The sequence below is a fragment of the Octodon degus genome, unplaced genomic scaffold (genome assembly GCF_000260255.1).
Source record: "Octodon degus isolate 3935 unplaced genomic scaffold, OctDeg1.0 scaffold00174, whole genome shotgun sequence".
In the NCBI taxonomy this organism is placed as follows: Eukaryota; Metazoa; Chordata; class Mammalia; order Rodentia; family Octodontidae; genus Octodon; species Octodon degus.
The window spans coordinates 3,576,876-3,590,149 of record NW_004524750.1 but is presented as its reverse complement, the minus strand read 5'-3'; positions in this window follow the sequence as shown (position 1 = coordinate 3,590,149).

Below are 13,274 nucleotides of genomic sequence, written 5' to 3'. Positions count from 1 at the left end.
GCAGGGTAAACCAGGCCACTCACAGCTGCGCGGCCAGGATCCCGGGGAAGCGGCTCACGTAGGCGCAGAGACGTCGTCGCGACACTGTGGGAAGAGAGAATCTGCCACGACCCTTTCTCTGACCACAAGCTGTCCCCGTCCTGCCGCGTGACAACCCATGCCCTCCTCCCACATGCGTTCAGATCGCTCTGCGCGTCCGCAGCTGCTGAAAGTTCACAGCGGCATCACCCAAGGCTCGCACGGCCCTTTGGGACACTCTTCCTGTTGACCCGAATTCTGCTGATTCAAAGACAAATGCTGTTGACACCAGTCCCGACCACCGGCGATGCGAGGCGTGGGGGCACGTGGCATTGCTGGCCGCTGGCCTGCAGGAGGGCAAGGCGCCCCTGAGCGCTGGCCTTCGTCCTGCGGCTTCTCTTTCTGTCTGCCCAGCCACGCATTTTTCCTCCACAATTAACCACCCATGCCTGTGGCTTAGTAATTTTCTCAAATAAGATTTTCCTTACACGAACTGAAGAGTGTCTGAGTTGTTTGGAGTTTTGAACTACTTGTAATTCCAGTTCATGATGACATTGTTTTCTTACATTCTCTTGAAAAATCTGTGGGACCTCGGCAAGCCTTCCTGGAGTTCAGATTCTTGTGGTGCAGCTTAGTTAGGTCCTAACTCTTTGATTTTAGCCCTTTTCAATGTAGGTTTTTTTTTGTTTTTTGTTTTGTATTTAGTACAGGGTCTCCAGAGTCTCAGTAGGTAGATTGGACTCGGAGTGATTCTCCTGTTTTCAGCCTCCCAAATGCTGGAATTACAGGAGCACACCACCACGCCCAGTCTCAATCTCTGTCTCACTGGGTACCAGGGGCGGACCAGCATAGCACAAATTGAACTTCAGTCGCTGTGCCCTGCCTAAGTAGGCACTTTAGTCCACTGAGCTATCTGGCCGGCCTTTGGAAGCTTAATCTGAGGTGTGTGTCCTAGAGATTCTTAAAGGTACATGTTCTTGAGTGTCTACTTTTTACATTTTATGTTTTTAGTATGTGTGTGCAGTACATAACGTTTACATTCCTTGTGGCAAATCGATGTGTGCACGTAGAGTGCCTGAATCCTTCTTTTCTTCCCCCTTTCCTTCCTCCCTCATCCATCCATCTCTACGGTTTCTTTCTTTTTTTTTTTTACGGTTTCTTTTTAAAGAGAAAACAAAAATAACAATAAAACAGTTTCAAAACTGGTTAGTAGGAGAATTAAAATGATTAATACATTGTGTATTGTTGTCTTCCTAACAGTTATTCAGAGCACAAGACCTCGGAATGATATCTTGTGCAAACAACATTAGCACAAACCCTTCTTTTAGTGGACTAAGGGAAACTAGCTGTATAGCTGCTGTCTTAACTGTCTGTGTATAAATATTTTTTCCTTTTCTCCTTTCTTCCATCCCCCTTTCTCCCATCACAGTCTCTTTTCCTTGAACAGGTTCTTCCCAATTCCCAATTATCTGTGGTATATTCTGGACCTTATTTACTCACTCAGATTCTCACACTAGTGAGTCAACATGATCTTTACACAAATGGGTCTGATTCACTTCCCTTATGAGAAAGGCCCTTTTTATTTTTACGCAATGCTTGCAGGGTATAATGTCTACATTCATTTGTGAAGTGGGTGCATCGCATGCCCATTCCCCTTTTGCATTCCCTGCCCCTTGCCTCACTTCTGTTCCTTCCATTTCTTCACCCCTTCTCTGAAAAAGATCCACCTACCTACTTCTCATTGTCAACCTTTAATTTTGCCCTTATTTTTATTTAGAGTTTCTCATATAAGAGAAACCATGTGACATTCCTGCTTGGGTGCCTGATTTGCTTCCCTGAAGATTATATTCTCAAGGTATATCCATTTTCCTGAAATGACTCATTTATCTTGTTACGGCACAACAGTATTGTGTGCAAATATGACAGTTCATCCATTTGTTGATGAACACACAGGCCACATCCATGATCGTGCTGCTGTAAATGTGGGCCTATGTGTGTCACCAGCAGTACAGGAGGCTTCCTTTTGCCAGCAGCCTTCTAGCTTTGTTATTATTTGATTTATTGGTAATCATAGTTCTTCCTGAGGTAAGATGAACTCTCAGTATTGGTTTTATTTGGGGGGAAGGGTCTACAGGCTGTTCAGGGTCTCACTACTAGACCAGACTCACAGTGATCCACCTATTTACAGTCTTCCAAGAGCTGGGATTACAGGTGCCACGTCTCAATTGTCATCTTAGTGTTCCCCAGGGGCAGGGCTAGCACAGCAGGACTGGGGATCGAACTCCTGGCCCCTGCACCTGCTTGCAGGCGCTTTAATCCACTGAGCTATTTGGCAGGCCCCTTCAGTATTGTTCTAATTTGCATTTCTCCAGGAATGCTGAATGTTTCATCATGCATCTGTTGGCCATTAGCATTTCCTCTTCTGTGAAGTGTGTTTCATTTCACTTGCCTGCTTCTTGATTTGGTCTTTTACTTTGAGGAACCTAATTTTCTGAGTTCTTTATATGATCTAGCTTTGAGTCTTCTGTCTGAGGAATCACTGGAAAATGTTCTTTTCCCATTCTGTTGGTTGCCTTTTCACCCTGTTGGTTGTTACTTTTGTGGTGTAGTACATTTTAAATTTGATATGAGCCCATTTGCTGATTCTTGGAACTTTTCTTGTGAAACTGGAGTTCTGTTAGGAAAGTCCTTGCATGTGCCTATCTATCTCTTCAAGAGTTTTGCCAACTTTATTTTCCAGAAGTTTAACTGTTTCTGGGGCAGCATTTAGCTTTCTGATCGATTTCGATTTCAGTTTATTGCATAACGAGATATAAGGCTCTAGGTCTGGTCTTTTGCATGTGGATAGCCAGTTTTCTCAACACCGTTTACTAAAGAGGCTAGCTTCCTCCAGCGTGCATGTGGTCCTTCTGATTAAGATTGAAGAGCTGAACATAGCTGGGGTGCTGCCCTTTCCTTCATTACTGTCAGCTTATCCTCACCCCTGTTTTTTCACCATGGCGCCTCTGTAATATGAACTCAGGACTCGCACTGTAATGCTGCCTGCCTGCTCCTTTTGCCTAGGATTGTGTTCGCTATTCTGGGACTCTTCCTGGTTTCATATAAACTTCAGGAATGTGTTCTCCAGTTCTGTGAACAGTCTCACTGGAAATTTGAGTGGGGCTGCATTAAACCTGTATATCAATTTTTGGAAGTATGGCAGTTTTGACTATATTGGTTCTATCTTGACACTATTAGTCTGTCTATCCAGGAACAGGAATAATGTTCCATTTTCTGATGTTCTACTCATTTTCCATTTGCAGACTACTCTAGTTTTCATTGTAGAACTCTTTTACTTCCTTAGGTTCCTAAGTACTAAGTTTTCTGGTGTGATAAATGGTATTTCTAAATTTCTAATTGTTATTTCTAATTTTGCTTGTATGGTGAATGGTATTTTTCCCAGTTTCTTTCTCAGTGTGTTCATTATTGATTTTTCATCTTGATTTTGCATTCTGCTCCATTATTGAATTGGATTTTTAATTCTAAGAGTTTTTTAGTGGATTTTTTTGGGGATCTTCTATGTAAAGGATCATATCACCTACAAATAAATGATGATCTGACTTCTGCAAAGGAAGAATCCCTTTTCTCACTTAATTTCTCTTGCTAAAATTTTTCATATTACTTTAAACAGAAGTGATGATAGTGGACATACCTGTCTTGCTCATGATTGTAGAGGGAAGATTTCTAGTTTCTTCCCATTTAATATGATATTAGTTGTAAATTTGACATAAATGGCTTTTGCCAAATAGAGATGTGGTCTTATTTTTTTCAGTGTTTATATCATGAGAGATAGTATATTTTGTCTAAGGCCTTTCTACATCTATTAAGATGACCATGTGAGTTTTGTTCTTGCTTCTGTTTATGTGATATACTACATTTATTGATTTCTTATGTTTATGTGATATACATTTATTAATTTTTACATCATTGTTTAGTTCTAGAAACTTCCTTATTGCTTTCTTCATTTATTCTGCAGCTCATTGTTTAGTTAAGAGTATACAATTTAGTTTCCTTGTGTCACACCATCCTTTCGTTACTGTAATTAAGCCTACTTGATAATAGCACATGATCTCTTTGAGGAATCATTGCACTCTGCTTGCCAATACCTTGCTGAAGATTTTTTGTAACAATATTTATTAAAGCAGTCTAGAATTCTCTTTTTTAGTTTGGTTCATGTCTGGTTTTGGAGTCGTGGTAATGATAGCTCTCACAAATGATTTTGAAAGTGCTCCTTTTTTTCTAATTTCATTAAAAACTTTAGGAGTATTTGTATTAAAACTTTGATGAAGTTTCTGTAGGCTGTAGCAGTGACTTTGTCCTGGCCTGGGCTTTTCTTATTTGATAAGTAACTTATTACAGCTTTTTTTATTGGTTGTTATTGGGTTATTTGAGATACTTAAATCTTGATTGAATTTTGACAGTTCATTGTATCTATGAATCTCACCTTTTCTTCCAAATTCTGCAATTTATTGGTATAAAGTTTTGCAAAGTAGTTCTTAATAATGTATTTGATTTTGGCAGTGTCCATTTTTATTTCATTTATGATTGCATTGATTTGTGTCTTTTTTCTTTTTTCTTTTTGTTAGATTAGCAACAGCTTTGTCTTTTATATGGAAGATGCAATCCTTTAATTGATTAATTCTCCTTTTGGTCTCAATTTCATCGATTTCTGCTCTGATCTTTATAATTTCCTTCCATGTAGTAGCTGTGGGCTTGGATTGCTCTGCTTTACTAGGACTTAGTGGAGCATGATTAGGTACTAATTTGGGCTCCATTTTTGCTGTGTGGGCATTTACAACTGTAAGTTTGCGACTTAGAATTGCTTTCCTTTTGTCCCATGAGTTCTAATATATTGTACTGGCATTATCATTTAGTTCTAGAAACTTCTTTATTTCTTTCGTCATTTATTCTGTAGCTCATTGTTTAGTTAAGAGTGTACAACCTAGTTTCCTTGCATTTGCAAGGTTGTAGTGTTTTCTTTATTGATTTCTGACTTCATTGTGCTGTGGTCTAGCAACTTGCTTTTGATTATTTTTAATTTATTTAATACTAGTTTATGGTTAGTATGTGGCTTATTTTGGAGCAAATTCTATTGTTCTGAAAATAATATATATTGTGGTATGGGCTGGAACACGTATAGAACTCTGTTAAGCTCATTTGTTCAAAGGTTTGTTTAAGTTCATTTTTGATTTTTCTGTTGAGTTTATTTTTATTAGAGCTGTATGGAAGATTGTGTCTGTTTTCTTTTATTGCTGAGACAAAATACCTGATGCCCTGAAATAAGGAAGGAAATGTTTATTTAGCTCACAGTATGTGAAGTTTTCAGGCCATACTTGGTTGGCTCCAAGGCAGGGTGCCTGGCTGAGGGACCACCGTTCACGTCGGCTACAGCATCAAAAGCAACAAGAGCAAGAATGGGAGGAGCACAGAAAGAGTAACACTCTCCCTCCCTTACATGGTCTAAGGCTACGTAGCACTCTCACTCTAAGACAAACTCTTAGCTGTGAGCCCCTGTACAAATGAAAAGTTGAACATTCCAGTATTCAATGGCACAGCACACACATTTCCATTCCAAGATTTATAAGCAGAGGAATACAAAGGAGCAGCACCAAAGTGAGTTCAACATCTAGCAGGGCGAACATTAAGTTGTATAGTTCCATGCTCTTGTTGTTTTCCATCACAGTCAACTGTTGCTCAGGTAGCTAGACATAGGTATGTAAAACTGACCAAACAATTAAGCATGAACTGTTCCTTTCAATAAACTAGTAGAAATTAGTAGTACAATATCTTAGCTAGCTCATATATATTTCTATTTCTGTTGTTTCCTTTGTTAGTGGTCATTTTGGTTGTTTCCAAGATTTAATTGTGAAAAATTATGCTGCTATAAACATGGGTGCACATATATCACTGTGGTATGATATTTTCAGTTCTTCTGGGAGGATACTGAGAAGGGGACTACCTAGGTCAAATGGGACCACTGATCCTAGTTGTTTGAGAAACCTCCACACTGATTTCCATAGTGGTTTGACCATTGTATATTTGTGTCAGTTAATTTTCACTCATTGCTGGGACAAAATACCCAGCACACAAATTAAGGAAGGAAATACTTATTTACCTCACAGTTTGTGGAGGTTTCAGGCTATACTTGGCTGGCTCCCAGGCAGAGCAGCACATGGCAGAGAGCAGCTGGTGGTTCATGGCAGCAGAAAACGTCAAAGAGCAAAAGGAAGGGCAGCAGCTGCGGCTTCTAGCAAACCTCTCTCCCTCCTTATATTATAAGCAGGGTACCCTGGAGTGGAGGTGTAGAAGTCACACTGTGTCCCCTCCCTCCTCCTGCACAGGATGCGGATATTCACAACTAAGTCTCCTGGCCTTCTGCTGAGCCACTTCATTAAACTTCTAAACTTCTCAACTTGACACGTTGTATCGACCAGTACAATAACCCCACCAGCAGTGGAGAAATGTTCCTATGTCCACCTAGTCCAGCCATCATTTGACATTGGTTGATTTTTTTGATGATACCCATTCTTTCTGGGATGAGATGGAATCTCAGTGTTCTTTTAATTTGCATTTCTTGAATGTAAATGATGTACATTTTTTCACATATTTGTTTGTTTTTTGTATTTTTTCAGCCGAGAAGTGTGTATTTCAGATGCCCAATTTTGGATTTGGTTTTTGAATTTTGAAGGCCTGATTTTTAAAAGATAAATCCTTATACATTTTAGATAGATGATATTTTTTGGGCTACAAATGTTTCCCCATTCATTTTTTTTCCACTCTGTTGATGATTTCCTTAGATGTGCAAAAACATTTTAATCAGATAAGATCCCAGATGTTGATCCTTTGAAGTATTTCCTATGCAGTTTGGTTTATGTTCTTTAACTCTCTGCCTACCCTATATCTTCAAGATTTCTACCTACTTTCTATTCTAGTACACGTAGTGTTTCTGTTTTAATATTCATATATTTGTTCCATTTTTACTTTAATGTACTGCATGGTAATACACTGGTCTAGTTTTAGTATTTGGGATGTGAAAAACCAGTTTTCCCAGCTATATTCATTAAAGAGGCTATCTTTCAGTGTAAATATATGGTCCCTTTATCAAAGATAAGGTGACTGAGTGTGTTTGGAATTGTGTCTGCATCCTCTAAGCAGTTCCATTGATCCTCAGGTCTGTTTGTATGCCAGTACCATGATGATTTTATCACAATAGCTTTCTAGTATAATTTCACGTCAGGGATCGTGATGCCTCCTGCTTTACTTTTGTTGGCCAGGATTCCTTCTGCTGTTTTGGGTTTCTTCTGGTTCTAAATGAATTTAGGGAAAGTTTTGTCTAGTTCTGTGAGGTATGCTACTGAAATTTTGATTAGGATTGCATTAAATCTGTGTCACAGTTTTGGGAATATGGCTATTTTCACAGTGTTGGTTCTTCCTATCCATGAGCAAATAATGTCTTTTAATTTTCAGATATCCTCTTCATTCTCTTTTATAGAGTACTGTAATTTTCAATGTATAAATCTTTTATTTTCATTGTGAGATTGATTCATTTTTTGGAATACTATTGGGTAGGGTTTGGTTTCCCTAATTTCTCAGTGAATTTATAACTTGTGCAAAAGAATATTTGAGTGTTGCCTTTGTATCCTGCTACACTACTGATTTTGGTAATTGAATCTAGAAGTCTTTTGTTGGATTTTTTTGAGCCTTTCATGTAGAATATCATGACATCTGTGAATAATGATAATTTCATATCTTCCTGTCATTATTCCTTTTATTTCTCTTTGTTTTCTAATTTCTCTGGATAGTGTTTCTAGAACTATATTGAGTAGTACTGATGATAGTGGACATCCTTGTCTTGTTCCTGAATTTTTAAATTAATTAATTAACTAATTAATTAATTTATTTTGGTACCAGGGATTGAACTCAGGACCTTGCGCTTGCCAGGGAAGTGCTTATGCCATTAAGCTATCTCCATGGCCCTTTTGTTCCTGATTGTAAAGCGAAAGCATTAAATGTTTGTTCATTTGGCATTGTGTTTGCTATTGGATTGTCATACATGGATTTTATCAAATTGAAGTAAAGACTTTCTATTCAGATTTTCTCTCTGTTTTTTAAAAATTTATTTATTTAGTACAGGGTCTATGTTTTTTCTTAAATTTATTTATCTGGTACAGGGCCTTACTATGCAGCTCAGATTCATAGTGATCCTCCTGTTTTAGCCTCCCCGGTGCTGGGATTACAGGCACGGGCTACCTTTCCTATTTTGGTAGCAGGCACAGCACGCCTTGAGTTCTAGGGCCAGCATGGCATTTGGTACTGGGGATCAAACCTAGGACCTTGTGCTTGCCAGGCAGGTGCTTAGACCACTGAGCTATCTCCCCAGCTCTTCTCTATGTTTTTTAAGCATGAGTGAATGTTGAACTTTGCCAAAAACTTTTTTCGGCATATATAGACACATACATATGATTTTTTATCTTTGACTCTTGTCTCAGTTACTCTTCTTTCATTGCTGGGACAAATACCCAACACTTAAAATGATGGAAGCAAAGGTTTATTTAACTCATAGCTACTGGAGCTTTCAGGCCGTATTCGGCTGTCTCCAAGACAGAGCTGCACGTGGCAGAGAGCATCCTTTCATGGCAGTGGCAAAGAGCAGAGGGCAAGGTGAGGGTCAGCTAGCCAGCCTCTCTCCCCTCCTTACGCTGTAGTGCAGATTCCCCACCCCAAGGCCAGGGTGCGGCATGCACACCTCCAGTCCCAGCATTGGATCACGAATCGGTCGCAAACTCCAGAAGCCGCCCATGACTGCAAGAGGCTTTGGGGGGACACCTAGACGTAAACCATAACAGCTCTGTTGATATGTCATATTATATTTATTGATTTGCATGTATTGAACCAACCCTGCATCCCTGGGATGAATCCTACCTGGTCATGGTGTATGATCTTCTTGATGATTTGCTGCATTGTGTTTCTGAGTATTTAATTGGGGATTTTTGCATCAATGTACATTGAAAAGATTGGGTTATAGTTCTCATTTTTGGCCATGTTTTTCTCTGGTTTTCATTTCAGGTGATTCTTGCCTCCAGGAATGAGTTAAGGGTAATTGCTTCCCTTTTAACTTCACTAAAGAGTTTGAGGAGTATTGATGTTAAATTATCTCTAAATTTCTTGTAGAATTCAGTGCTGAATATATCAGGAGGTGGGGTTTTCTTTGCTGGCAAGATTTTTAAAATTTTTGATATTTTTTAAAAGAACACAAAATTGTGATTTAAAAACAAATAGCATTAGAAGTGATACAAAATTTCACTAAACAAAGTAGTAAGAATTCAGCAATGGTTACTGTACTGGATGATGTTATCTTCAAATTAGTTTTTCAGTTTGCCAGATACAAGCATGCAAGATTGGTTCAGGGAAAAAACAAATGAACAGAAAAATAATAACAAGAAAGTTGTAAGAAATTCAAAAGAATAAATAAGAATAAAAAGAAAAACATTTAAACACTGACTGCTTCTTTCCAAAGATCAGCAGAAATCAAAAGTGTAGTTATGCAAACTATCCTGCATATATACCTAAATACATCTTTTCCCTTCTTTCATTTGTCCTTTACCTCACTCCAGGTTTTCTTTCCTATTTAACAAATCCTTTCCCTTTCACCATATCTGTTGTACTTTTCAGATTTTAATTACTTTTTTAGGTTCTCACACGAGCAAGATAACATGATGGTTGCACATGAGGGTCTGATTTATTTCACTTGGCAGCATAGCCTCTTGCTGTATCTGTGTACCTACAGAAGCCTCAAATCTTTCTTTTTTATAGCTGAGTAATATGCCATTGTGTAAAGATACCCTACCATTTTTTCCATTCTTCAGTGGATGGGCATTTGGGTTCTTTCCAAGATTTAGTTATGACAAATCGCTCTGCTGTAAACATGGGTGCACATATGTCACTGTGGTATGAAAATTTCAGTTCATTTGGAACATTCCCCAGGAGGTAATAGCTGGCTTCCATGGCACTCCAATTCTAGCTTTTTGAGGAATCTCCATACTAGTTTCCAAAGTGATTGCACCAGGCTGCACACCTCCCAACCAGCGTAGAAGGGTTCCTTTTCCTCCACAGCTTCTCCAACACTTGTTATTGGTTCACCTCTTATTTTAATTTTTAAAAATCTTTTATTTGTTTATTTAGGTGGTACTGTGTATCACTACACAGCTCAGACTCACGGTGATGCTCCTGTCTCAGTCGGCCCAGTGCTGGGATTACCGGTGTGCACCACCACGCCTGTTTTCAGGCTGGCGTGGTGTGCGTGGCCTGCCAGGGCTGGTACCCCATGTGGCAGGGGGCTTGAAGTCCTTGTACTTGTGAGTCAGTCAGAATGGATTAAGAAACAAGATCAGGGTGGAAAATAATGCTGTATTTGACAGGAATCCCCACAAAAATCCGGGGTAGCTGTTCTATTTGCAGACAATGGGAGCTTCTAAGAAAGAACGATCAAAAGAGGTGACGGAGGTGACTACATGCTTGTTAGAGGAAGACTTCAAAAAGAAGAAATATTGGTAAATTTCTGTGCACCAAATAGAGGAGCATCCAATTCTATAAAACATATATTAGTGGACATGAAAAATCAAATAAGCACTAATACAATTGCTGTTTGGGACCTGAATACCCCACTGTCACAAAGAGATCAACCAGGACAAAAAAAAAAAAAAAATCAGCAAAAAACATAATTTGCCACGTGAACAAGTGGCAAGAAATTTTTGTAAATCAGAAGGCGAAGAGGGATTAAGGGGGGGGGAGAATGGAAGGGGAAAAAAGACAAATCAAGCAATATCATGGACAAGAATGAATTCCCTGTGATGAATGTGATCATTATATACACTTAAACTGTGCCAGAAAAACCATTTTTCAAAGACGGCGCAGCCAGGTGCCTGCCGAGACACAGCAGTGTCCGCGTCCTCTGAGCGTCACTTGCCCTTTGCTCTCTTCCCTTTGATATTCTCCGATGCGCTGCATCCTGATGTGTATTGCATGGGCTTTCAGCACCCGGCCCCACACTGCTCAAAGCAGTGCCGCGTGGCTCTGGCTTTCTTACAGGACCGCCCCGTCGTTCTGGCGACCACAGCTACCCACCAAAGCACTTCAGGCCTAGCAAAGGGTAACCGGAGCGCTCACTTCCTCTGATGTCTTCTTGTGGCTGGGAAACTGACTCCCTAGCTAACAGCTCTCTTAAGGGCATTTCAGGTGGTTGTTTGAAAGACGTGGGTGGATCCAGGGCCATCTCCGAGGCTTCCTGACATAACTGGACGCTCATGTCTCTTGTCTGGAATCTCGGTGTCATCTACCCATGTTGCCTGGGTGTTATTTTAATACCATGACTGGCTCCAAGAGCAGGTTATGTGAGAGAAAGCCCAGAAGAACGCCAGAGCATCCTGGCGAGCAGTCTCACACGGCACAGACCACGGCACTTGCCACGCTGTGTGAGCCACGGCTGCCGTAATGCTCCAGCTCCACCTGGGAGCAAGGGGGAGCCCAGAGTGCCTTGTCTGGGCAAGTGGGGATGGCGCGTGGGGAGACGGCAGCAGTGACAAGGGGTGGTGCGGTGGAAGGCCTTGGAGAATGGGACCTGCCATTTACCAGACACGCCAGCCATGCGTGTACCACATAGGATAGAAAAGCATGATGACAAAATTATCCTAATTATATAAAACTCTTTTACTCTGTATGGAAGAAAATAGCTTAATGTATTTTTATGAAAAGTAAAACCCACAATAGTGTTTGTAACACCAACTGTCTCAATGTTTTGATGCCTGAAAATACACAGATCTGATGAAATATATAACGGATGCTCTGGGAAAAAGTAAATATTTTACAGTATGTGAGAAAAGTTACATTCAGGGAGACAAATAAATACTTCTTGTGGAGAGATAAAGCAGCCTAAACACGAAACGAAGGATTACATTGTGAAATTCTGTGACACAGCTACGATAGTTCATCATTCCAAAAAGCTGAGTGTTAGCTCTTTTGTCAGTATTTTCCTCTATTTTTTTCAGTGACATCATTGCAAGATAAAACATACCAAAATCAAACCGAAACTACCTTAGGTGCAGCAGTTACTGTGGGCAGTAATTATCATGCTTTCAAATGCAGACAAAAAAAGTTTTCCTCGTGCTTATGCGGGAGGAAGGCGAGTAGATTAGTGTGTTTGGAGCTGTTGGAATTTGGAGTTTGCCACGGTCTCCTACCAGGAAGCACTGGAGGCGTGGCTGTGCGGGGTGCAAGCTGCTGCCGTCCTGAAGGCTGCCTCTTCTTATCTCCCTGTGTGGATTTACGCTTCCCCCTTCCTGCTTATAGCTTTCCCGAGCTGTTCCTTTGTTTCCAGGCTGCTAAAGAAATCAAGAAAGGAGCAAATACTTATTTTATATGGACTATGTGGAAAGCGCAGGCCTTTTTTTGGCCACAGTAGCTTATTTTCTCTCTCATGATCGGCTACCTTCATGGGCATTCTGGTCACCAGTTTGTCTTGGAGTTTGTTTATGGCATGATTTCAGTCAAGAATGACTTTCATGGAAATCGGTGTGCAGGTTCTTCAGGAAGTTAGGATGGAGGTCCCACTCCAGCCAGCTCTTCCCTTCCTCGGTGGGAAGGCATCGCCCCGCGGGACACCGCCACTCGTGTTCATGGCGGCGCAGTTCGTCGCAGCGCAGTCTTGGAGACGACCCAAATGCCGGTCAACTGAGCATAAAACGCTGTGGTATTTCTGCACGATGGTGCAGAACTCGGCTATGAGAAAGAAAACCGTGGGGCTCTCGTGGGTAAATGGGCACAACTGAAGACCAGACGCTCGAGTGAAATAAATCAGACCCGCATGTGCAAACCTCAGATTGTCTCCTCAGTGTGAAAACCGGAAAGAGTAAATAAAATCTGGACGGTACAACAGGTACCGTGAAGGGAAGAGAATCTGTGTAACGGGAAAGGACATCTAGGGCGGGGAAAAGGACAGAAGACACAAGGTAAAAAGACGCATTTGTGTACATATGTAGGGTAGTTTGCATAACTGTACTGATTATCTCTGCTGATCTATTGAAAGGAGGAGTTAATGCTTACGATTTTGATTTTTTTAACTACTTTTATATTCTTTAAAAAATAAAAGAGGGGCCAGGAAATAGCTCAGTAGAATAAGTGCTTGCCTGGCAAGCGCAAGGGCCTGAGTTCAATTCCTGGTA